The sequence below is a fragment of the Tachypleus tridentatus genome, chromosome 3 (assembly GCF_004210375.1).
Source record: "Tachypleus tridentatus isolate NWPU-2018 chromosome 3, ASM421037v1, whole genome shotgun sequence".
In the NCBI taxonomy this organism is placed as follows: Eukaryota; Metazoa; Arthropoda; class Merostomata; order Xiphosura; family Limulidae; genus Tachypleus; species Tachypleus tridentatus.
In genome coordinates, this window is record NC_134827.1 from 39763555 (window position 1) to 39790045 (window position 26491).

Sequence of the window (26491 nt, forward strand, 5' to 3'; positions counted from 1 at the left end):
ATAAAAGAGCAAATTAGGCTCAACTTTTAGACTGATTGAAAAACCATTTTTCAAATAACATGTCTGAACTTGGATTTAGATTGTTTAAACCTATTTTCAAACAAACAATATATGCGAACATTATTGAAATTCAAACGATTTTGAACGTCTAGAACATGTAGGAAATGAAGAATTTAACATTTTAAGCTTTTCCTTGTGAACAAAATTTAATAAAAATGAATAAATAAGTCAAAGCATTCTTAAACATGCACGTACTTTTTTAAGCTTAAACTTTTAGATATAAATTATTATTTATTTATGCGTCATTCAGCAATAATAACTAATTAAGAAAAACGAAATAAAGTGCTTAAGAAAGTCACTTTGTTAATTTTATCTAATATCATTAAAAGTTACAGTTCAAAATTTATAACGCAAAGTTTTTGTTTGTTTTTCTCAGTCATTTTTATATGCTAATTCAAATAAAATGAAATGTCAGTAATTGCGTTTCGTAACTTGTATGCTTTCTTTCCATATCTCATCGAGGCTGAAAAGTACAAAAACAAATTGTTTTCAAGTAGCGCGGTTTCGTACAAGTTTCACAAAAATGATATAATTATGTGCGTGTTGTGTTGGGGTTAGTGAGGTTTATGGTGTTTTGTTTTGTTTTTTTAATTTTATGGACTTTAGAATTTTGGTACACACCATAAACTATACAGTTATAAATATTACTATATATTTCGATTTGTTGGCTTTGAAAGAGTAAGTGTAACTTTATTTTCATATGTTATGATACTTACTAAAGTTGGTAATAGTCACAATGTCAGTGTTTCTCCAGATTGCAGTATAACTGTGTGTTACCGTTGGTACCACTATTATAATCGCAACCAAACGGTGGTACAAATACCATAATAAAGCTGCGACATCAACTTTGTAAGGCATAAAACCTTGACGAACTTCCATGTTTTAATCGAATATTTTAGCTGAAGCTACAGCGATACAGTCTACGTTGCATAAATGAACTCGAAGGAGCTCTAATTTATTTTTATAAATTTAGGCTTGGGATAAAGATACGTAAAGGTTATAATGGCATCAAAGGTAAGCAAAAATACATATTTTTATGCTTGTAAAAATGTTTCACTTGCAAAGTCAAGGGCTTTTATTCTTAGATATTTATTAATTTCATATTTTTAGTGTTTATATTTATTTAACTATTTTCAAGTTTTATGCTGAAAGCCTGAAATTTGTTGTTTTTGAAGCCTGGTATGGCCAGGTGGTTAGGACACTCGACCCATAACCTGAGGGTTGTGGGTTTGAATCCCCATCACACCAGACATACTTGCTCTTTCATTTGTGGGAGCATTATAATTTGATGGTCAATCCCATTATTTATTGATAAAAGAGTAGCCCAAGAGTTGGCAGTGGGTAGTGATGACTAGCTGCCTTCCCCCTAGTCTTATACTGCTAACTTAGGGATGGCTAGTGCAGATAGCCCTCACAGCTTTGCATGAAATTCAAAATATACAAATGGTTGTTGTTGTTTTTAGTTTTTTGGGGGGAGAAGAGGAGTAGATTTTTTCTTGCATACTGTATAATGTTAGAAGTTAATTCTTTCATATTGATATTAATTTACAATGTTTGGAAGCTGAGATGTGTATGTAAATGTTTTTTAAAGTATTCAAAATTAATTGTTGTTAGCTACAACTTACAAAGCAGAATGTACATTACAAAAATAATGGATGTAAGTAAAATGAATTGAGTAATAATGTTTCCATGTTTTACATAGTTCATGTTTTCATGTTTTATTTGATATACTCTTATTTTTCATTTTTGTTTCAGAATTTATGATATAAATAGATTTCAACAAACACATCAGGTTATAAGGTTCAGATGTTTCAGTATGTCAATAAACCTAATTTATTAAACAAGAAATAACCAGTTATATGATTCAGGTGGTTCAGTATATTACAATAGCTTAACTAAAGTAACTTAACATACAAAATATACAAGAGTTTCAGTATGTTTGTAGTTGTATAACATTAAACACGATAATATATTCAGGTGGTCCAGTGTGTTAAGAAACTACACACAAGTCAACAACAAACCTACACAGAATGTTTTGTTTCTTATTTGACACATAATAGTAACGTACATGTAAATTTACAAGATTATGAATGGCTAACAAGAGCAGGGTTTGGCATGTTACATTAAATTATTTTGAACATGCTTATTAGCAAGTCATGTCACAACCACAACTGATGAGGAACGGCTTGTTCTAGAACTACATTTTGACATTGTTATTATGACAATGAAAATTGATTTGTTTTTGGAAAGGACATCTCACAACTCTTTCAGACATTACGTTTTGGAACAACGTGTGATCCCAATGGTCCATCTCGACTGCTTCATCCTCTAAATTAAATTAAAATCATTTTTCAACAATCGTAAAGCCAGTCCTTATTTATATAATAATAAAGTTTTTTGTTGAACTTGCTTAAATTTACTGCCTCTACAACATCTGAAGGCAACCCATAACAGTGGCCAACTACCTTGTAAGAAAAATGAAACTGTCTTAGCTGAAGATGATTTCTACCTTTCCATAATTTATACATGTGTTCTCTAGTTGTTCTCTTCAATATAAAAAAAAGACAATGTATGAACACTATCAGTTCTCTTCACAATCTTAAACACTACAGTCAGGTCGCCCCTAATTATATTCAGAGAAAACAATTTAAGATTTCAGCCTCTCCTCATTACAACTCTCCATCCTAGGTACCATTCCAGAAATCCTTCTGAACTCTTTATAACAATTCAATATCTTTCGAACACAACATTCCAAGTATGGCCTAACCAGTGACTTATACAATGAAATTATAACTTCTTTAGTCTTGTAGTCAGTATTTCTTTAGATACAACCTAACATCTAATATGCCCTACCACTAGCAATAGCATGCTGCTTTGATGACTTAAGAGGCTGATCAACCATTACATGAAGATCTCTTTCACTTACGACACTGTTAACATAATTTCCATTTAAGTTGTACATATAATTCAAATTGTGTAATAATGAACACTTGCATTTATCATAATTAAAACCCATCTCCCATTTATTTTCCCAACTGACTAAACGATCTATAACCTCTTGTAGGTCATCAGCATTCCCTTCACAGCCAGCAACATCCAAGACCTTAATATCATCTTCAAATTTAAGTAACTTATTAACCATTTCTTCATCCATGTCATTGATGTAGATCAAAAAGAATAAAGGTTCTAAGACTGAGTCCTGAGGTACCGAACTTGTGACATCCAGTTTGACTGAACTCCATTTGTAACAACCTTCTGCATTCTTTCTTTCAGCCACTATTCTAATTTGCTAACTTAACCTCAACACCTATATAGATGTGATCTTGTTAAATGCTTTCTGAAAATCCAGATATACCAAATCTACACTCTTACCCGCTTCTACATAAGCATTAACATTTTCAAAATAGCGTCAAAAGATTTGTAAAGCAAGGTTTTCACTTAGTGAAACCATGTTGACTATCCAATGAAATTTTAAACAGTGTTAACTGACTTTTCAGAGCATTTTATGACACACTTTCAACATCTTTACCCCAACTAGTGTAAGACTAATGGATTTATAGTTACTAGAACAATTTGTATAGTCTCCCTTGAAGAGTTCCAATAGCTAACTAATAATCCTCTGGTACCTGCCTACTGTTCATGGACTGACAAACAAAACAGTCAGTGAATTACAATATTTAACCTCTTTCAAAACCCTTAAGGAAATATTATCTGGCCAGTTTATTTAAACTTCCCAATATTTTCTTCACCAGCTGAGAATTAATTCAGTTATCATGTTTTATCTCGTTTCCGTTTATCAACTGTTCAACATGTAGAATGGTGCTTAGATCTTTATTAGTAAAAACCAAAGAAAAATCAAAATTTAATAACCCAGCCTCAGATACTAGCCTTCCTTTATTATCCATGATGGGTTCTACCCCATATTAACATTTTGTTTACCCTTAATGTATTTAAAATTATCTTTACTGTGTCTTAATTATTACATTATCAGTCAGCCTTTTCTGATACTTTATCTTCTAATATCCTGTTTCAATGACTTTCTTATATAATCTGTTTAATATCCAGTCATACCAGTCACTTTGATTTCCTTAAATTTATAATGCGTTTTTTTAATTTTATCTCTTGAACAGTTTGTGAACCAACATAGGTTTTTACTTGTAGCTACTCTTTTATTTCTATAAGAAATATTTTTATTTTGAATATTTATAAAAAAAACTATCCTTAATAATTTTCCAACTAACTCAGATGTCTAATTCATAACACATTGTTATAACAGCATTCCTTCTAAATTTGTAACCGGAATATCATTATTCCCCATATTCATATGCAGGAAAAACATCGAGCCATTAAACTCTATGATCTTTTTATGTAGATGTTCCCCAAATTCTATCCTTTAAATCATTTCTGTGTCTGAAGTTAACAGTAAATCTGAAGTAGTGTTGTTTCTAGTACGTTCCTAGACTGACTGGTGAAGAGAGTTGTCCTGAATAATTTCAAAAAAACCTTTTTCCCTTGTGGTTTGACTGTAGCATTTCTTAACTGTATACCTGAAGTTCAAATCATCCATAATTATGACTTCATTAACAGATAAAACCTTAATCTCACTGTTAAGTTTCTCACAATTTTTAACATCTTGTGGTCTGTATAAAATTCCCATAAAAAATCTTTTCCTTTTAAATCCACTAACAGATGGATTCAGTCTCCTTGTTATTATCTTTAATATCCTGAACTTCAATAGCATGCGAATCACATTTTAAACACAAAGCTACTCCTCTCCATATCTTTAATACTCTATCTAAATAGTGTGCAACTCTGGATTTCAAAGAAACTTCTGTCTACAGAATCATCTATGTTTCAGTTATTCCAATTTATTGAAATCCTCCACTCGTTCCAGTGCTCTAAAGTCATCTGTTGTAGTTCTTATACTTCTAGTATTACAGTAGTAACATATAAACATATCTTTATAACAACTTCTATACTCATTTCTTATACTTCTAGTATTACAGTACTAACATTTAAACATATCTTTATAACAACTTCTATACTCATTTCTTATACTTCTAGTGTTACAGTAGTACCATATAAACATATCTTTATAACAACTTCTATACTCATTTCTTATACTTCTAGTATTACAGTACTAACATTTAAACATATCTTTATAACAACCTCTCTACTCATTTCTTATACTTCTAGTATTACAGTAGTAACATATAAACATATCTTTATAACAACCTCTCTACTCATTTCTTACACTTCTAGTATTACAGTAGTACCATATAAACGTATCTTTATAACAACTTCTATACTCATTTCTTATACTTCTAGTATTACAGTAGTAACATTTAAACATATCTTTATAACAACGTCTATACTCATGTCTTATACTTCTAGTATTACAGTAGTAACATTTAAACATATCTTTATAACAACTTCTATACTCATTTCTTATACTTCTAGTATTACAGTAGTAACATTTAAACATATCTTTATAACAACGTCTATACTCATTTCTTATACTTCTAGCATTACAGTAGTAACATTTAAACATATCTTTATAACAATTTCTTATACTTCTATACTCATTTTATAAACATACTCATTTCTTATCTTATACTTCTATATAAGTATTACAGTAGTAACATTTAAACATATCTTCATTTCTTATACTTTAGTATTACAGTAGTAACATTTAAACATATCTTTATAACAACTTCTATACTCATTTCTTATACTTCTAGTATTACAGTAGTAACATTTAAACATATCTTTATAACAACGTCTATACTCATTTCTTATACTTCTAGTATTACAGTAGTAACATATAAACGTATCTTTATAACAATGTCTATACTCATTTCTTATACTTCTAGTGTTACAGTAGTAACATTTAAACATATCTTTATAACAACTTCTATACTCATTTCTTATACTTCTAGTGTTACAGTAGTAATATTTAAACATATCTTTATAACAACTTCTCTATACTCATTTAACTTATTTAAACTTCTATAACAACCTCTCTACTCATTTCTTATACTCTAGTATTACAGTAGTATTATAACAGTAGTAACATTTAAACATATCTTTATAACAACTTCTATACTCATTTCTTATACTTCTAGTATTACAGTAGTAACATATAAACATATCTTTATAACAACTTCTATACTCATTTCTTATACTTCTAGTGTTACAGTAGTAACATTTAAACATATCTTTATAACAACGTCTATACTCATTTCTTATACTTCTAGTGTTACAGTAGTAACATTTAAACGTATCTTTATAACAACTTCTATACTCATTTCTTATACTTCTAGTATTACAGTATAAACGTATCTTTATAACAACTTCTATCTTTATAACAACGCTCATTTCTTATACTTCTAGTATTACAGTAGTAACATATAAACATATCTTTATAACAACTTCTATACTCATTTCTTATACTTCTAGTATTACAGTAGTAACATATAAACGTATCTTTATAACAACGTCTATACTTATTTCTTATACTTCTAGCATTACAGTAGTAACATTTAAACATATCTTTATAACAACGTCTATACTTATTTCTTATACTTCTAGTATTACAGTAGTAACATATAAACATATCTTTATAACAACTTCTCTACTCATTTCTTATACTTCTAGTATTACAGTAGTAACATATAAACATATCTTTATAGCAACTTCTATACTTATTTTCTTTGTTGAATTGAAACCAACAATTTCAAAATGTTCCCTTCTTCCACATTAGTGATTCTATTCCATAAGTCCAACCAGTCAGTCTATTCATCCTTGCATACTAACCTAAATCTAGCATTTAGCCCAAGTGACTGAAAACTTTATCCCTATATTTAATTTTGGACAGTATTCCTAACAAGATTGAGCTGTTATCTCTTTATTTAAATGCATTTATGAACTCTTTGTACTTGTTAATTAGTTCATCTGATTTACCTTTCCTTCTATCATTAGCCCCTACATGTACAACAAAAACTGCATCTCTGCTACACTCCTTTATTAAATCTTCTGTTCTATAAGTTATATCATCCAGCTGCACCTATGGGTATCATAATCTGGTTCTTTTCTCCTTATTTACTCCACAGACTCTCCTATCCACATGCCTTGTTAAAGAATCAGGTATAACTATAACCTTCCAGTCATCCACGTCCTTTCCTGACCCTTTACCTTCAATAGTTCCTCATCCACTAAAACCAAAGACTGAAATTTGTTCCTCAACAGAATATACTCATAATATCTAAATCCTCTACTCTAACAATACCCTTTCTATGTTCTGAAAAATCATTATCTGATGTACAACCTGTATGTAAGGTCCTCCTTGAATCCTGCTTTCTACAGTCTACACTTATCTGTTTCTTCTACTGTAGTTATAACAGTCTCCAACTTCTTCTCCAGCTTACAAACACAAACTTTACATAAAAATTGTACATCTTCATTACTAGCTTACTTAAAAGTGCGTGCCAGTCCCAAGTTCCCAAATAAAACCCAATCATCACACCCATTATATGTTACAAAATGTGAATGGTTAACTTTTACACTGTTTTTTGATAGATTGTTTCAGCAGAGTATTCATGATGAAACTTTGTAGAATGGATGGCAACTGCCTTTTGTGGAGACACAAGTGTAGAAGACAATGGTTCGAAAGTCTTCCGCCTTTCGTCTTCAAGGTGGAAGACTTGAAACATTGTTCTCTACTCTCGTGTCTCCACAACAGGCACTTGCTGTCCATTCTACAAAGCTTCATTACTATTACACTATTTTTTATATTTATACTTGTAGCCTGAAAATAAATACCAAGTACTAGTAGCCTGGTGTTAACACTTACTATTCAACCTGATTAGATATTCATACACTGTGTTCTGATTGGAATTTATAATTTCCAAGGTAGGGATAACTGTTGTACTTACTGGCATTAAAAAAACAAAGGAATCTTGTATTATTAATTTCAAAAACCAGGAACACCTGAAAAAAAAATTGTAACAAGTTGCTACCCAGTCATGGTAAGCAAAGTGAGACATATTTTAACACCTGAGAATTCACATACAGAAATTTCATTAGCAAAGCCATCTGTCTGTTAGAGATAATAGTACATAACATAATAAAGATCTCTATCTGAAAACAAGACCAACAGTGTATGCTTCATCAAAATAATGCTTTCAGTCATACATCCAGTTTAAATTTCACATATCTGAAGCAGTAAGAGAATGAAATGTATATTAACATTGTTTCATATGAAAGCACACTGGTTGAGTTTCAGAAAAACAGCAACTGTGAATTTTTGTGCTATCTGATTTTAGTATAGCTGCTATAAAATGGCCCTTTATGTGCACAAGATGACTTATGGAAAGCAAATGGAAAACTGGTGTGTTTTGGACATGAAAGTGTCATAGCAGAATCTTCTAAACTGGTATTTTGCTGTTGGACTATTATCAAGATGCATGGTTGTGACAAGGTTCCAAAATAGTTTTAATATAACAAGCTCAATTCTGTAGTAGTTTCTGTCGCAAAATAATTATTGCTTTAGTATATTAGTTTTTTATTCAACCTGCTAATCTGTCAGTAGTGTGTCTTTGCTGGTGTTTAATATTCTGTTTTTATTGTTATTAAATTTAATTAAGAGAGAGGTAGGTCAGTGTGCTTTTACTACTGATAATAACTGGTAGATATGCAGTCATTTTTTATTGTATTTATATTTTGTCACTGAGAGCTGACGTTTCCCGTGTTAGGATATAAGAAGCTTCTTTGCCCCGCATTACGGATCCAAACAGCGACACCAGTTGTCAAAAAGTGAAAAGAAGCTGAGAGAAAACAGTGATGGATCACAAGAGGTTAACTTTAAGAAAAAGGTGAGAAGATATGTCGGTCACTTGTAGGATAGTTTGATTCATTGTTTAAAAAAAGTAACCAATAAAAGTACAATAATTGATGGAAAGAAGAAATGTTAAAACACTGCCAAAAGAAATAATTGAGTTTAATAGCGTACTAGTAAGTATAGGTCACTTGGAGAAAGAAATTCTATAATGTACTCTGAATTTTGGAATCCTATGTTTAGGCTTAAAAACATATAGTGCTCACATGGCTTGTGGACAACATATTCTAGTGCTTACATGGCTTGTGGACAACATATTCTAGTGCTTACATGTACAACATATTCTAGTGCTTACATGGCTTGTGGACAACATATTCTAGTGCTTACATGGCTTGTGGACAACATATTCTAGTGCTTACATGGCTTGTGGACAACATATTCTAGTGCTTGCATGGCTTGTGGACAACATATTCACGTTGTGATGTTTACCAGTTAAAATGATTCTTGTTTGTTTGTTTTAATCAGATTCTTTGATCTCACCAAAAATTTGTTTTCAGTCTGTCAGTAAATTTGTATTGTGTTGAAAACAGGAAAATCACAAATAAGGAAAGTGAAGGTTAATTCAGAGAAACACAGTTTTCTATTATATTTGAGTACAAGTTCCACGTGGAGGGTGTGGAATTTATTGTGGATTTTTAATTGTTATCATGGAAATAAATGCAAATATGCATTGGTGTCAAAATTCCCATAAGCCTTGTAGAATATGGTATTATTACATACAGTTCTTTTGTGGATATTATAACTCTTTTCAAAAACAATTTTAAAAAGTAAGAACCCCCTGATAAATAGCAGTATTTGTCTGTATCTTTGTATCCCACTCCAATTTCTACAGTCTTAACTGAATGCGTATGGAATGAGATCATTGATCAATCCCATATTGGAGAATAAGTTTTGACTACATTTCTGAATTTACTGCATGGATTTACATAAAATGTAGCAAATATTCAGTCGAGTATTCTGAACATCAATTTAATTCGGACCCTGACAGCTCGGATTGCAAGTTGATGTTTATATGAATAGTAAACATTATACAGTTTGTATATCATGTTTGTGTAACCTCCAGAACTCCTGAAATGCTTGTCAACAGTTTTTTCATTATTGCTGTATAGTACAACTAGTATTTACTTTCCGTTAACATGAACTGTCAGTCAGATATGTAGGTTAAAATGAATAGTTAATAACTCTGAAGCTAACTGATACTGATAAGTAATCGAGTTGATTGTGTGGCTTTAATTCAAAGAAATGTCATGTTTGGATGTTAACAAGCATTATTACTGCTTAAGTGTTTAATTTACATACATTTGATGTTTGCTAAATAATGTATAGTTTTTGGAATGTTTTGTGTTGAAGAAGGTGTGTTAACTGAAAGTCATTGTCATATACACATGTATCAGGTAAGGATATATGAGTTAAATGTATTGTAGAAATAGTTAACATATTTATAAATTGATCCAGGTAGAAATATTTTCCTTGACTTTGTGATCAAGTTACATGACATTCATTGACTTCTGTTATCACTTCACTTTTGTTTTGTAGTCTTCAACAAACTAGTGTTCTGAGTGACAAATACCCCACCACTAGTAATGTTCTCTTGTTTAAGAATCTGAAACTTGCTTTCAACCCCTCAGTGTGGATTCCTGTACATGGTGAGGGGACCTTCAAGGGAAGGTTCTGTTCTTTCAGTTTACCTCCTCTGGGATTTAAACATCCACCAATGTTTGCTGCGCATAGCAATCCGTGAAGGGGAGGAGAGGATCCTGGTGGTTGAGGGGTCTAACCCTAATACACCACTTTGGCCTTGAATTCCTATAGATGGGCGGCCTTGGGGTGGGTCCCCTTGGGTCAATCGGCTGGTCCACTCAGGCTAGGATCAACCAAGTACCAGTGTTGGATATTCTCAACAGGTGTTGTGGACATTATCTGATGCTGGTGTTTGGGTATAGTGCTCACGAAAACCCTAGTGTTGCTGCAGTGTCCTTGTTTGACATTGTAGTGTGTCCCCTCGTAGGGCTCCATGGTGGGTAGGGTCAGTGAGCACCAAAATTTCCCTTTCTATATTATGGATACTCCAATTAAAAATCTTAAAATAGTGAAAAAATGGTCTAGGTAAACGTCCACCTCTTGTAGATCCTGAGCAGCAAACCTCACCAACTGTACCACCTGTTGTACCTCATTTTCTTATAATGTATTCACTTTCAGACAAACCTTTAGGGCAGATGCCTCCCTTTTTCATTCAGAATGGACTAGAGGGACTTGCTGGCTCTACAAAGTCAGTAAAGAAGCTTTGATATGGTGATGTATTGGTGGAAACATCCACATCTCAACACAGTGAACTCTTCTTGCATTCAAAGGCCATTGGGGATATACCTATTGAGGTTACACCTCATGCTACTTTGAAGAACATCCCAGAGCCAGAAATTCTCGCTGGTTTCTCCACTCAATGAGTTTCTGGACTGAGGTGTATATCCACTTTCAACCATGGCAGGATCCATAGATGTTGATAGACCTCTCTCAAATAAGGACAGTAAGGAAAGAGACATAGTTGTAAACAGAAGGGTTCTCCACCCAATTCACCTACATGTAAATAAAAAATGGCCACCCTGATACAATGAAACTGTAGAGGTTTACGTTCTAATCTGGATGGCATCAAAACACTGGTTGCTTCCTACCATCCTGTATGTCTTTCCTTACAGGAAACGTTTCTGAAACCTTCCGATACAGTCACCTTTCGGCAGTTTTCTTTGTACAGAAATTACAGGCTGTGTGATGGACAAGTGCATGGATGGGTAGCACTGTTGGTTGATCAGCATGTGCCCACCCTGTCTTTACCACTCCACACACCCTTGGAAGCTGTAAGGTATCCGTATTTCTTTGGGCTGCACCATCAATGTTTGTTCTCTACCTCTTGCCTGGAGAGACATATGATCAATCAGACCTTGATGCTCTCATTGAATAGTTGCCAACTCCCCTTTTAATTCTGGGGGACTTTGATGGACATCATCCCCTCTGGGAAGTGCTGATAATGATAGGAGGAGTAGCACTGTAGAGCATATGCTCTCTGATCACAACCTTTCATTACTGGTTTTTCTACTTATTTTCATGCACCTAGTCAGTCCTTTACTGCTGTAGATCTCTCAGTTTGCTCCCATTCATTATTCTTCCATTTTTCATGGAGGGTTGACAATAATCCATGAGGCAGTGATCATTTTCCTATACTTTTGTGAGAGATTGGCTGTGGTTGATGCCACCCAACCCGCGTGCCCCCGATGGAAGCTGGATCAGGCAGACTGGTCCACTTTCACTGCTCTTGCAGAACTTGATCCTGCTGTTGTCTGTAAGCCATTAATAGATGACTGTGTGGCAGCAGTAACTGACTGTATTATACAAGCTGCTGCTCAATGTATTCCTAAAACCTGGACACGTTTTCCATTATATCCTCGTCCATGGGGTATCCTGCCTGCCATGTGGCACAAAAGGTCAAAAATGGGCATGGGATACTTTCCGTACATATCCCACACTCTCGAACCACAACATTTTCTAACGGGCCCGTGCACATGCTTGGTGGGTAAGACGTCAAAGCCAGAAGGAATCTTGGATTAAGTTCACAACCAGCATATCTTCTACCACCAGTTCCAAAGTCATATGGGACAAGATTTGAAAGGTTAGTGGGCAATATAATTCTGTCCCCCTCTCAATCTTGTTCTCTGATGGCTAGGAAGTAGCTGAGACTCGGAGCATTGTCGATACTCTAGGTGAAAGCTTTTGCCAAGTATCTAGCACTTCCGCTTCTTCTTCCACCTTCTTAGCCATGAAGACTCGGGCAGAGCAACCACCTCTTTCCTTTTGAGCTGATTGTCTCTTTGACTACAATCATCCCTTTACACTGGTGGAACTCAAACTGGCCTTTCATCGGTCTAGCAGTACATTGGTTGGACCTTATGATATACATTATGACATGCTATGCCATCTATCTCCTGTTTCTCTTGCTATTCTTTTGATTGTTTTTAACCAGATCTGGGAGAAGAATGTTTTTCCTGATACCTAGTGCCAAGCTATTGTCCTACCTTTTCTCTTCGCCTGGGAAGGATCCCAAGATTCCTTCAAACTACCATCCAATTGCTTTGATGAGCTGTCTCTGTAAGACCTTAGAGAGGATGGTTATTGCTCATCTTGTTTGGTTCCTCGAATCAAACAACCTCCTCTTGCCCACCCAATGTGGGTTCTGATGACAGCGCTCCACCATGGACTACCTGATTCAACTTTAAACTTCAATCTATCTAGATTACATATTGGTCACAGTTTTTTAACTCATCGTTTCCTTTTAGCTGGAACTGATGCACCAGTGTGTAGTTTGTGTAACACTCAGATCACAATAAGCCACATTTTACTTTCTTGTTGCCATTAAAACTCTCAATGACCGCACCATTTTAAACATGTTTTGTCCCAAGGTTTGTTCATAATGTTAGTGTTATTGGTGATGGTGACACTGTTCACCTTGATAATGATTTTAGTTTTTTAAAGGGTATTAATCTTTTTAATGCCATTTAATTTTTTAATTTATACTTTATACCTTTTTAATGTGGCTCCCTTTTAAAAATCACAGTTCATCTAGTTCGATTTGAAATTAGAAATTGGCTGTAACATTAAATAACTCAACCAGGACTGAAAAGGACAACTTCGGGTGACTGACGCTGCTGTTTGTACTTACCTGTTAGTTATCCTGGAGAGTTATTATTATAATTTTGCTACATTTCTTAAAACCTTTTTATTACTTATTTTTTAAAAATGGCCATAACATCAAATAACTCGGAACCAGGACTGGAAAGGCCAACTTCAGGTGACTGATGGTGGTTTTTGTACTTACCTGTTAGTCTTCCTGGCAAGTTATGATAATTATAGTTATGCTACAGAAAGTCCTTTACAACTTGAATTACTGTAGTTTTTCTCTTAACATTGTAGACTAGATGTAAACATTGGTTTTATGTTATTTATGTTGTTTTTTGTAACTTTGTTTTGTTTTATCTCAATTTCAGGCCCATCATTACCATATGGTTAGGGTGCTCAGTTCTTAATCTTATGGTCACAGGTTCTAAACCCTGTCACACTAAACATGCTGGCCCTTTCAGCCATGGGGGTGTAATGATGTGATGGTTATTTCCACTATTTGTTGGTAAAAGAGTAGCTCAAGAGTTGGTAATGGGTGATGATGACTAGCTGCCTTCCCTCTAGTCTTACATTGCTAAATTAGGGACAGTTAGCACAAATAGCCCTCTTATTGGTTTGCCTGAATTTCATAAAGGCAAACAAAACAACCCATTTCCATTGGAAATATTTTCATGTTAGTGCTAACTGTGTCTCTTTCTCAGTATTATTGTTGGCTTAGATACTTGTCCATCCATCACTTTGGCCAATGAAGAGAAACATCTTGCTACTCCTAAACATTTTTTTCTAAAGCAGTGAGTTAGTAAGTAACCAATGCAAATTGAAAGATAGGAAGATATTTAATTTTATGTGACCTGTTGCTGAAAAACAGTTTTATCATGCAGAACCTTTTAAAATTCTACAGTCATGAAAATACACAAAGATTTTGTGACATTTATCTTCCATATTACCAACATTAATCAATAATTTATATTTATAAGGAGTAGAATAGAAATGAGTATTTTTGTCTGTAGTATTTTAAGTTAGAAATAGTAAGTTTCAGTTGGAAATACTTGTGTTCCAGGAGAATATCGGGTTTCATTTTAAAGACCATTAACAATGGTCAAGAGACTTCCCCTGCTACATATTTCCCACCACTTGTATACCCTTTTGTGTCCCGAGTTTCCAATGTTTCAGAGTCTTGAAGAACAAGCATGTTAGGATCAATGGTTTAGTATAGAATCAGGAGGTGATAAAAACTGATGTAATTAAACACATTTATTGAGCTGTAAACCTAAAAATGAGTGATATTTTCTTAATGATCCGAGATTAAATGAATGTTACAAGGCAATATTTACTCTTGACTTTAGCTACACAATATTACAGTATTTATTCTTGATCATACAGAATGTAAATAAGACAGGTAGTCTCATTTATATAACATTGAATTTGTGTTCTCATTAATTTCTTTTTAGCTGAAACATAAATTGTTTGCCATGTGTAATACTTTGACTTGATCTTTTATATGTATGGTCGCCTTGTGTTTTCTAAGAAAGTGTATGTAAGAAAAGAACACTTGTATGTATTTTTATTTCAGGAGAATGAAAGTAACAAGAAAAAGAAGAGAGCTTATGTTATTGAATCAGGTAACCAAGAAAGTTGATGGTGTGGAACTTAACCAAATATATTTTTAAGTATAAAATTTCATTGAGAGTAGGTGTTATGGATTTTTGTTTTTAATTTTTAATTTTTTTCTTTCTCTTAAAATATTTTTAAATTATTTTCCTTCTGTGTCAATTTCATGGCCATTTACCAAACCCAAGAAGGAACTATTATCTGAAATAAACTGTCAAAAAAGTATCTTCTTTTACTCCTGAATAGTAAAAACGCTGTTAAAACTATATAAGATCGTGACTCCTTCTTTTAGCTGTTTTTCAATGGTTTGTTCTGTTTATGAACTATTTAAATTTGTTTAAATGAATGATTACTAATTTATCTTGAAATTGTAGTAATATTGAGATGTGTGTTCAGCTTTTACTTAGTGGTTTGCTGGCTGTTATAAAAGTAATTTTTTCTTCTGTGTGAAAAATAAAAATCTAAACTTTTCCATTGGTTGACTAGATTCAGATGAAGATCCATTGCCTGCAAAATTATCCAAACGTGAAAAGAATCGTTATCGAGAGAAAGTTGATGAAATTGAGACTGGTAATTCAGGTGAGGTTGTAATTTAACTGTATGAAAACAGGCTGGGTCAATTTGACAGACCTCATGACCTCTTTGTACTTATTTCAAGTCTAAATTTAATACTTCTAACATTCAATATAGTGTGTTTATCTTCAAAAAATTTGGTAGTCTTTCAAACATCACAAGTCTTTCATTAAAAAAAAATTATTTTTAGTGAAACATTTTCAATAAATTAAAATAAAAATTTGTCCATGAATATATTGAGCATTTGTTTTGAATAGTCTGGATGCAAAGTGATTTTCATGTTAAAATTAAAAATACTTTTCATCTCAAACACTCAAATCTTCTTTGTGTAATACATAAAACCACCTAACTATATTTGAAATGCTTTTGTCAGTAAAACTTTATTTTATCTGTTATTTTCTCTATCCTAACTCTACATGAGATTAGTCAATTTGACCGATCTTGTTACCACTACAAAAAATAAATAAAAATCTACATTACCCTTCTTTTTATTTACAGAATGATTTTAAATTATAATATGAAACTACATTAATTGACCTTAAGTTATTTCATTGCCCTCTGAACCATGTCAAACTACTATCCACACAAGTATAACTTGTAAATCACTTGGAGAATGTATAGACCACCTTGTACTATTGAATTACCACAGGCTTGATGAAACACTTTTATTATTATTTATTTTACCTAATCTAGTCTTAACTTTTTTATCTTTTTTTTTAAATAATTACTTTCATAATAAATGAAGACTAAACATGGAAAACAAGAAATAAAAAGCTTACCCAATCTTCTCTTTTCTTTCTGTCAGTTATTGAGAATGTTTAACCTTCTTTTCGTACTAATGGTGCTAATGTACTAAATAATTTCTGTTTAATTAAATAATGTAACAAAAAACACAGGCTAACAACGTACAAAGACTACATAATCACAGGCTAACAACGTACAAAGACTACACAATCACAGGATAACAACGTACAAAGACTACACAATCACAGGCTAACAACCTGCAAAGACTACACAATTGCAGGTTAACAACCTGCAAAGACTACACACTCACAGGCTAACAACCTGCAAAGACTACACAATCAGAGGCTAACAATGTACAAAGACTACACAATCAGAGGCTAACAATGTACAAAGACTACACAATCACAGGATAACAATGTACAAAGACTACACAATCACAGGATAACAATGTACAAAGACTACACAATCACAGGATAACAATGTACAAAGAGTACACAATCACAGGCTAACAATGTACAAAGAGTACACAATCACAGGATAACAATGTACAAAGACTACACAATTACCCCTAACAGTTTTTCTCTCTTTGTAAATATTCAATAAGAACTGTTACAAATTCATCTGAGTAAGTCATCAAGTTTTTCACTGGAATGTTTGCACTCTAAGTGAGATTTGTAATTATCTGATTAGAACACAACATTACACAATGTTTGATGGATGAAAAGCTTGACTTTCTATTGGTTATTGATAATGTATAATTAAATGTAAGAGTGAACTATTAATATATCCTGAAAGTGAGAATCCTGGGTTGAGAGGGTTAAGTGAGATGATTACTGAAAATGAAAGGTTATATGTGGGTCTATTGGTGATTATTCATCTGCTTTTCTAATAAGATTTTTTACTTTATTCAGTACTAATTTCACTATTCTCTTACTATATTTGTTTATCCACATAGAAGGCATCTGTTAACTTTTCTACATGTTTCTAATTTGAGTTTGTTTTTAGGGTAAATTCTAGGTTTACATTTGATTTCATTGCATAACATAAAACTGTCTTTACATTAATGTGAGGCTACACTGTCACTCTGAGCAAAGCTTTATTCATGCACATCAGATTCCAGAAGTAAACATCTGAAAGAACTTTATCCAGCTAGTTCAAAAAAGAACAGAACTCCACAAAAACAAGACCCATCTAAGTTGAAACCCATCTCGGTAGACGATTTTTTTGGGGATGTTCCAGTGAAGCATTCTCCTGAGAAATATTTTACTTCAAAACCAAAAGTGGTAAGTTTTGTCATGCATCAAGGACTAATATTGATGAAAGTATAGCAATTTAAAACTTACTTTGTTAATGTTGTGTTAAAATTAAACTTGAAAAAGAGATGTTTTAAAGGTGATTTTATATCATGGAAGTTAATAAATATTAATATCTTGTATTTTTTTAATTTAAAAACTCAATGTATATTATTGAATATTTGTTGTAATATACAAAAGTATTGAATTTGTTTTTTTTTCAATTAGGAATATTCACTTGAACGAAAGGAATGTTCAAAAGAAATTCATGACGATGACGATTTTACACGCACATTAAAGCAGATAGATGAAGAAGATGACAACAAACAGGCATGAAAATGATTCATCATTTCTTTTAGATCATCATTAAGTATTTCTAGAATGAAAATGATTCATCATTTATTTTAGATTGCCATTAAGTATTTTTAGAATGAAAATGATTCATCATATCTTTCAGATCATCATTAAGTATTTTTAGAATGAAAATGATTCATCATATCTTTCAGATCCTCATTAAGTATTTCTAGAATGAAAATAATTCATCATTTCTTTTAGATCATCAAGTATTTTTAGAATGAAAATAAATCATCATATCTTTTAGATCATCATTAAGTATTTTTAAAATGAAAATGATTCATCATTTCTTTTAGATTGTCATTAAGTATTTTTAGAATGAAAATAATTCATCATATCTTTCAGATCCTCATTAAGTATTTCTAGAATGAAAATAATTCATCATTTCTTTTAGATCATCATTAAGTATTTCTAGAATGAAAATGATTCATCATATCTTTCAAATCACCATTAAGTATTTCTAGAATGAAAATAATTCATCATTTCTTTTAGATCATCATTAAGTATTTCTAGAATGAAAATGATTCATCATATCTTTCAAATCACCATTAAGTATTTTTAGAATGAAAATGATTCATCATATCTTTCAGATCCTCATTAAGTATTTTTAGAATGAAAATGATTCATCATATCTTTCAGATCCTCATTAAGTATTTCTAGAATGAAAATAATTCATCATTTCTTTTAGATCATCATTAAGTATTTCTAGAATGAAAATGATTCATCATATCTTTCAAATCACCATTAAGTATTTCTAGAATGAAAATAATTCATCATTTCTTTTAGATCATCATTAAGTATTTTTAGAATGAAAATGATTCATCATTTCTTTTAGATCATCATTAAGTATTTTTAGAATGAAAATGATTCATCATTTCTTTTAGATCATCAAGTATTTTTAGAATGAAAATAATTCATCATATCTTTTAGATCGTCATTAAGTATTTCTAGAATGCAATAAAACTGTAAATAGAAGTTCCTGTAATTTCCTTTCAAAAAATGTTTACTTTTGAGACTTATTTAGTGTATAATGGATAGTTTGTTTTTTTAGCATAAAGTTAAAGAGCCACCGAAAAGAGCAAGCCCCAGAAAAACAGAAAAATATGAAGCCAACAAAACCTCTTCAAGTAAAGAGCCACCAAGGAGAGCAAGCCCCAGAAAAACAGAAAAATCTGAAGCCAGCAAAACCTCTTCAAGTAATTGTCTATAAAATATATTAAAACAACAATAAGGTTACCAATATCTGCTATGGCTACTTCAGTCGATGTTGTAATGTTTCTTTTACTAATATATTTTATCAGTTGAAAGACAGAGAAGTCTTCACATTCCAAGAATGTCAGATAGATCTTTCTTGTTGTTGTTTTTTTGTAGGTATTAATATATCTACAGTTTATTCATCTTTATAATAAAGAACATAACATATTTAAGTGTGAAGATAAAAGTACGGTTTTTTGCTTTCTACAGTAATATGTTCATGTATGAACACTAAAAGTATTATTAATGAACTGATATTAATATGCAGGTATATTCTATACAACTCTTCACAGCAAGATATTGTCTGTATGAAAGGAATTATAGCCAAATTACTTTGTGTGAATTAATATAATTACAAGATTGTCGAATGTTTTCATAAAACCTAGAAATATTGCATTAAATGAATGAGTTCTAGCACTTGAAGAATTGTACATAACATGGGTTTTATAGTGAAGTTGTCACCAGGATTCTTGAGGTTTTATTAGACAGGTGGCAGCACTATCTAGGTACAATACTATACAGTGTTTCCTTTTATTAACAAGTTCTGGTAATGTCTGTAAATATAATAAGTATGAATTTCTTTTTCTCTTTGTTTTCTTTTTTATTATGTGATAAGTCAAAAATGAAAACAGTGGTGTCAACTGGTTTCACTGAGGGGACAATTTCAGAGGGTGTATCTGCTTTATAAGTATTATTAATAACTTTTAGTAATTTAAAAAATCATAATTCTAGTGTAAACAGTGTTATAATTACCCCTTGAAGTTAGCTTTCTTACAGATATGTTTCTTTAAAAAACTTAAATACAGGATGAAACATGAATTAGCAGCCAATTATAGATAGACAATAAACAGTTGGAACCTCTCTGTATTTAGAACTTGGTTAAAAACACAGCCTTCCTATGACTGTTGAAATATTGTATTAAAAAATAAACATTTTTGTAACCTAAATAGTACAGACATATAGTGTAGTAGAATCTAGCAGACATAAATACACTTGCGATTGGATATTTGTATATATTGTAATATATTGCTTGTGATAGGGCCCATACAAGTGCCATCACTACTATTTTTCTTGCATTGTTTTTCAATGATTGATGTTAGCTATTGAAACATTTACTTGTTTTTTTAAAAGTGTTTTTGGTTTACTTATATAAATATCATACTGTAAGGGAACTCTTGTTTGAATAATACCAGATTTATTTAGCAATGTGCAACCCCCAAATTCACAAAATATTTATCCTGTGTGCATGTCAATTTGCAGTTCAGGTCATGATTTTCCTGTTTCACTTCTGTTTTGAGAACTTCATTTTTCTCCATTCTGAGGGTGTAGATAAGACATCATTAATATGTTGCACATGGTTCTAATGCACTGGCACCATCTACATAAATATATTAGTACTGTCTGTTGTATGTCCGTGTAAATACTTTGCAAGATGTACATGGATCTTCACCGAACTTGGTATGGAAGCTCATTAAGTCCATAGGGAAATACACACAGATTTTCAATTTTGCAGTTTTTACTGTTGTTTTTGCAGTTTCTTTTTAACCACTACTTCACTCCTATTGATGGATCTTCACCATACCATCACAAAGGTTTGTAGGGTCCATGAAGAGATACATGCAAACTTGAGGTTTCACATTTTGTGTGTTGCTGTTTTCAAGTAGTAAGATAACCTTTTATTAATCATGAATTTACATAACTTTTACCTAGGGTACGGACACCCCACCTAGTTTTATGTAACATGGGTTTGACATCAAAGTTGTGATTAGATTTGTGAGGTACTTTAAAAATACTAACATGGGTTTAGCGGGAACGTTGTCACCCAGATTATTGAAGTGTTATACAAATATTGTATGTAACATGGGTCTAGCATTAAAGCTCTCACTTAGATTTTTGACATGATGTACAAGTGTTTTATGTAACTCAGGTTTAGCAGAAAAGCTGCCATCCAAAGTCAGAACTGAAGAAAAACCTTCACCATCCAAGAAAAAGTGTCTCTCACATTTTAACACACTGGTTCATCGAACACCATCTGTTGAAATTGAAGATGTGGAAGATGTGAAATCATCCCAGTCTAAGAGAAAACCTGAAACACCTTCTAAAGAGCTGAATGGTTAGTATGTTGTGAACATTTTTTCGGTTATTTTAATCAGTTTTGTTTCAGTTCGAGTGAATGTAGTAAAGTTTATGTACAACAGTATAAGCTAGAGAACAGTGATAGGCAGTATTGAATCATTTCTGTGATATTATCATATGTATATATTGAGGTTATTGTGTTTATCCTGATGATGTGGGTTGTACACAGTTGACTATGTGTAGAATGGGGTGAATCAATAACCTAATTGACTTTCCTTATCTTTATTTTAGAGGTGTCAGGAGTCAGTATTGTTACTCTAATTATGTTGTTTATTTTTCATGTACTTAAGTATGTCAGGGCTGAACCATGCACTTAAATACATCAGGGCTGAACCGTGTACTTACATACGTCAGGGCTGAACCGTGTACTTAAGTACATCAGGGCTGAACCGTGCACTTAAGTACGTCAGGGCTGAACTTTTTATAAAAAAAATCAGTAGAACTTTATCCTTCCTCTATTTTATTGTTTCAGACAATTGTAAATCAGAATAATGAGCAAATGTATAATAAACACCAACCACTATTGACACTATTGTACCATACAAACTTTTATAATAAACACCAACCACTATTGACACTATTGTACCATACAAACTTTTATAATAAACACCAACCACTATTGACACTATTGTACCATACAAACTTTTATAATAAACACCAACCACTATTGACACTATTGTACCATACAAACTTTTATAATAAACACCAACCACTATTGACACTATTGTACCATACAAACTTTTATAATAAACACCAACCACTATTGACACTATTGTACCATACAAACTTTTATAATAAACACCAACCACTATTGACACTATTGTACCATACAAACTTTTATAATAAACACCAACCACTATTGACACTATTGTACCATACAAACTTTTATAATAAATACTAACCACTATTATCAGTGAAGTACATATATACAAACCATATAAACATTTATAATAAACACCAACCACTATTAACAGTGAAGTACATATACATTCTATATAAATGTTTATAATAAACACCAACCACTATTGACACTATTGTACCATACAAACTTTTATAATAAATACTAACCAGTATTAACAGTGCAGTACATATACATACTATATAAATGTTTATAATGAACACCAACCAATATTAACAGTGAAGTACATATATACAAACCATATAAACATTTATAATAAACACCAACCACTATTAACAGTGAAGTACATATACATTCTATATAAATGTTTATAATAAACACCAACCACTATTGACAGTGAAGTACATATACATACTATATAAATGTTTATAATGAACACCAACCACTATTAACAGTGAAGTACATGTACATACTATATAAACGTTTATAATAAACACCAACCACTATTATCAGTGAAGTACATAAAGTAAGTACATTTCTTAAACTGTTTCAGGGAATGCTTATGTTGAACTTTCAGAGCAATAGGAGATAAAAATGGCACAGTACATTTCATTGTACATGTTTGTGTGATGTCAGGTTTAACCAACTGATAAGATTTGGTGTGGAAGAACAAATTAATAACTCATGTTTAGAAGGAAATGTGAAGTTCACTATGACAGCAGAATTTATAATTAGTTTGAGAGAAGTCTGTTGTTTTCTTTTATATGTAATGAGACTTTGAGTTTGTTTTAGTTCAGGGTGTTTCCTAGATGTTTGCTAATGAGAAACGTTTTGTTGCCTTGAAATTTAGTTTGAAATGTGCAATCAGACATTAATTTTATGATGAATCAAATAATCATACAGACTTGTGTCAGTGTGTTATCTCACAACATTATGTAGCCATGATACTATTTGTATGAGTGTCACACAAAACATGTATTGCATATAACCCACTGGTAATTTCCAGCTGGTTTTTAGTAGCATTATCCTGAAGATAGAGTGGACACCTTCTTAGTGGTCTTTGTATGTGTGGTATTAATTATGTTAAGAAATAATGCTACGTGCATTGAAACCAATGCATTATTCTTTAAAATTGTTTTTATTCCATGATCAGGAACTGTTGTGTCAACCTCTCATAAGAATCAAGAGTCCCTCATCCCGAAGAACTCACTAAGTAAACCTTCTGTTGAAGATAACACAAGCCAAACTTTCAAGTCTCCAAAGAAAGAAGGTTCCAAGATGGTATCCAAGTTTTTGTTTTGGTTATGTATTTATTCTGCCTAAACATTATGTCCATCAAAACAACTTCTGAAAATGTATGCAAGCTTTTTTTCAGTTACTATTCCTTTATTTTGTGTAAAATTTGTGACATCCATGTTTTGGTTGATCTGAGAAAACACAGGTTTTGTGTTTTCTACTTGTAAAATGTGATCTCAAACTGATTTAGATACCAGTATCATGGTATGGAAACGTTGAAGGGTTATTAGTGTATTCTTTAAATGAATACAAGCTTAAACTTTCACACAATATTAATATAATTTGTCCTGTTTATTTTCACAATATTTTTTACGTTTAGTATACAATATATACACTGTTGTTGTTTTTAACACTTATTATTACATTAACAGTTGTTGTAATTGAGTTATTTTATTTTTTGAGTACTCTTAATGGAAAATTATATTTTTGTTTCATAACAAAATATTTCAACAAATATTTCATAGTTGTTTTCTAGTTATAAAAGTGTAGACATTTGTAATATATTGAGTTAAGGAAATATATGTAGTCAAATAGGCATTTAATCCTGAAATTACAAGGAGAGAATAATTCATTTTTCCTGTAGTTACTACTTGGTTTGTTGAAACATGAATCTTACACAGAGTTCTGCTCAAGAGAAAACACCTGAAGAGAAGAAGAAAGAAAGATTTTTAAACTACAAGCGATTCAGGGAGAGAGACGGACCTCATGCTCTCGGCTCTAAAGTAATACCTGAGGTGAGTTTTGACTACAAACATTTCTCTGGAATGATTTTATGATAAGTTTTTGTAAATGGGTGTTTACAGCATTATCTGACTAAATATATTTTTGTTATTTTTGAGACTTCTGGTTACTGTATGGAATAGAAGTGTTGCTGGGAAAGAGATTAAAAAAACAAAGACTTGAATTTGGTTTTGTAAAGTTCCTTGTTGAACAGACCAAATATATATAATGTACGTACCACAAAGACAAAAGCAAAAAATTAGCTTTCTCAATACAGGCTTGGTCAATTTGACCCATTATGCAATGCAACTTCTTTGTACTTGTTTAAAATCCTTTCAGATGTAAAACTTCTAATTTTTAGTATAGTGTGTTATATCTCCACAAAACTTGTCAGTCTTTCAGATAAATTATACCTCTTTTATGTTTAAAAATCTTTTTCCAGTAAAGTATTTTAGAATAAACTGAAATAAATATTTCTCCATGGATACATTGAGTATTCGATTTGAATTGTCCATGTGTAAAGTTATTTTCATATTAAGATTAAACAAACAACTTTTCCTCATGTCTAAAAATTTCATGTTTCCTTTGTGTGATCCCTGAAAACTTCCTAAACGTGTTTTGAACATTTTGTTCAGTAGAATGTCATGTTTCATAAGTTCTCTTCTTTACCCTAACTCTACATGAGATTAGTCAATTTGACCAATCTTACAGTCACCATAGAAATATAAATAAATCAATCTAAACGACCATTTTTCACTCTTTCCAGAATTACTTTAAATTGTGGCATGAAACAACATTTGTTTATCCTAAGTACATTTAAGCTTGTAACAGTATATGTCTATTTATAATAAAATTTTGTTGTTTTATTTCTCAATGAACCATGTTAAACTATCCATGCTATTATAACTTTTTAATCACTTGTGGCATGTGCAGCTCATGTTAGGCTACCAAATGACATGCTGCTCGCATGTAATATTTTTATTATTTTACCTAATCTAGTCTTAACTAACCTAAATATATATCTTGTTAACCATTACTTTCATAATAAATAAATAAAAACAAGAAATAAAAAGCTTACCCAATCTTCTTTTTTCTTTCTGTCAGTTATCAAGAATGTTTAAGCCTTCTTTTTGTACTAATGGTGCTAATGCACTAAATAAGTTTTATTTAATTAAATAAGATAACAAAAAACATAGGCTAACAATGTACAAAAACTAGACAGTTACCCTTAACTCCCACAATTTTTTTGGCATACTTACTACAGTGGAACCCCTCAGATTCGGTCACCCCTTGAAAGCGGTCATTCAGTCACAGTCCCTTCTTGTTTACATAATCCCTAATTATGTACAGTGGAACCCCCTCAATCAGGCTAGTTTGTATCAGTCCCGAAGGTGGCTGCTTTAGAGGAGTTCCACTGTATTCAACAAGAACTGTTACAGATTCATCCAAGCAAGTCATCAAGTTTCTCACTGGAGTGTTGTTAAGTGAGTTTGGTAATTATCTGATTAAAACACAACATTACACAATGTTTGATGGATGAAAAGCTTGACTTTCTATTGGTTATTGATAATGTATAATTAAATGTAAGAGAGAACTACTAACATGTCCTAAAAGAGGAGGTATATGATTTTCTATTGATAACTCTACAAACAAATAAAAATGAAAACTACAAAAGTTATGGTTTGCCTAAGCTATGACAATTCTACAGTGAGTAATTTTCATCTAATGTTTTATTCTTTCAACTTGTGGTAGAAATAAAGTAGAGAAGACAAGATGGTTGATAAAAATATGTTGTGTGTCATACCAGGGGAAATTCATGGTTTTTAAAAAATATTGCTTGGTATAATTAAGAACTTAAAACTTGTATACCATAACAATATAGATTATTAGTTAATATTTTATGATATACTAATGGTGTAATATTAAGTTTAGTTTATTAATATGCTATCTGTGGTTAATTTTCTTAACACATCACTTTGGGAAAAGTTTTCTAACTGAAATAGGTGATGCAGGACAAACTATAATTGAACA

At 31.8% G+C, this 26491-nt stretch overlaps 1 pseudogene across 1 annotated transcript in view; it reads left to right on the plus strand.

Annotated features, from left to right (window-relative positions):
- The first annotated feature begins 555 nt into the window (after positions 1–555).
- The window catches only part of LOC143246739 (replication factor C subunit 1-like), an 83324-nt pseudogene continuing 57388 nt past the window's right edge, over positions 556–26491 (plus strand). Inside the window, exons 1-10 of the transcript XR_013026122.1 lie at positions 556–1074; positions 8814–8933; positions 15195–15243; positions 15719–15811; positions 17663–17832; positions 18070–18171; positions 19247–19391; positions 21377–21562; positions 23598–23725; positions 24361–24474. The product of XR_013026122.1 is annotated as a replication factor C subunit 1-like (transcript). The remainder of the gene's footprint in view (positions 1075–8813; positions 8934–15194; positions 15244–15718; positions 15812–17662; positions 17833–18069; positions 18172–19246; positions 19392–21376; positions 21563–23597; positions 23726–24360; positions 24475–26491) is intronic.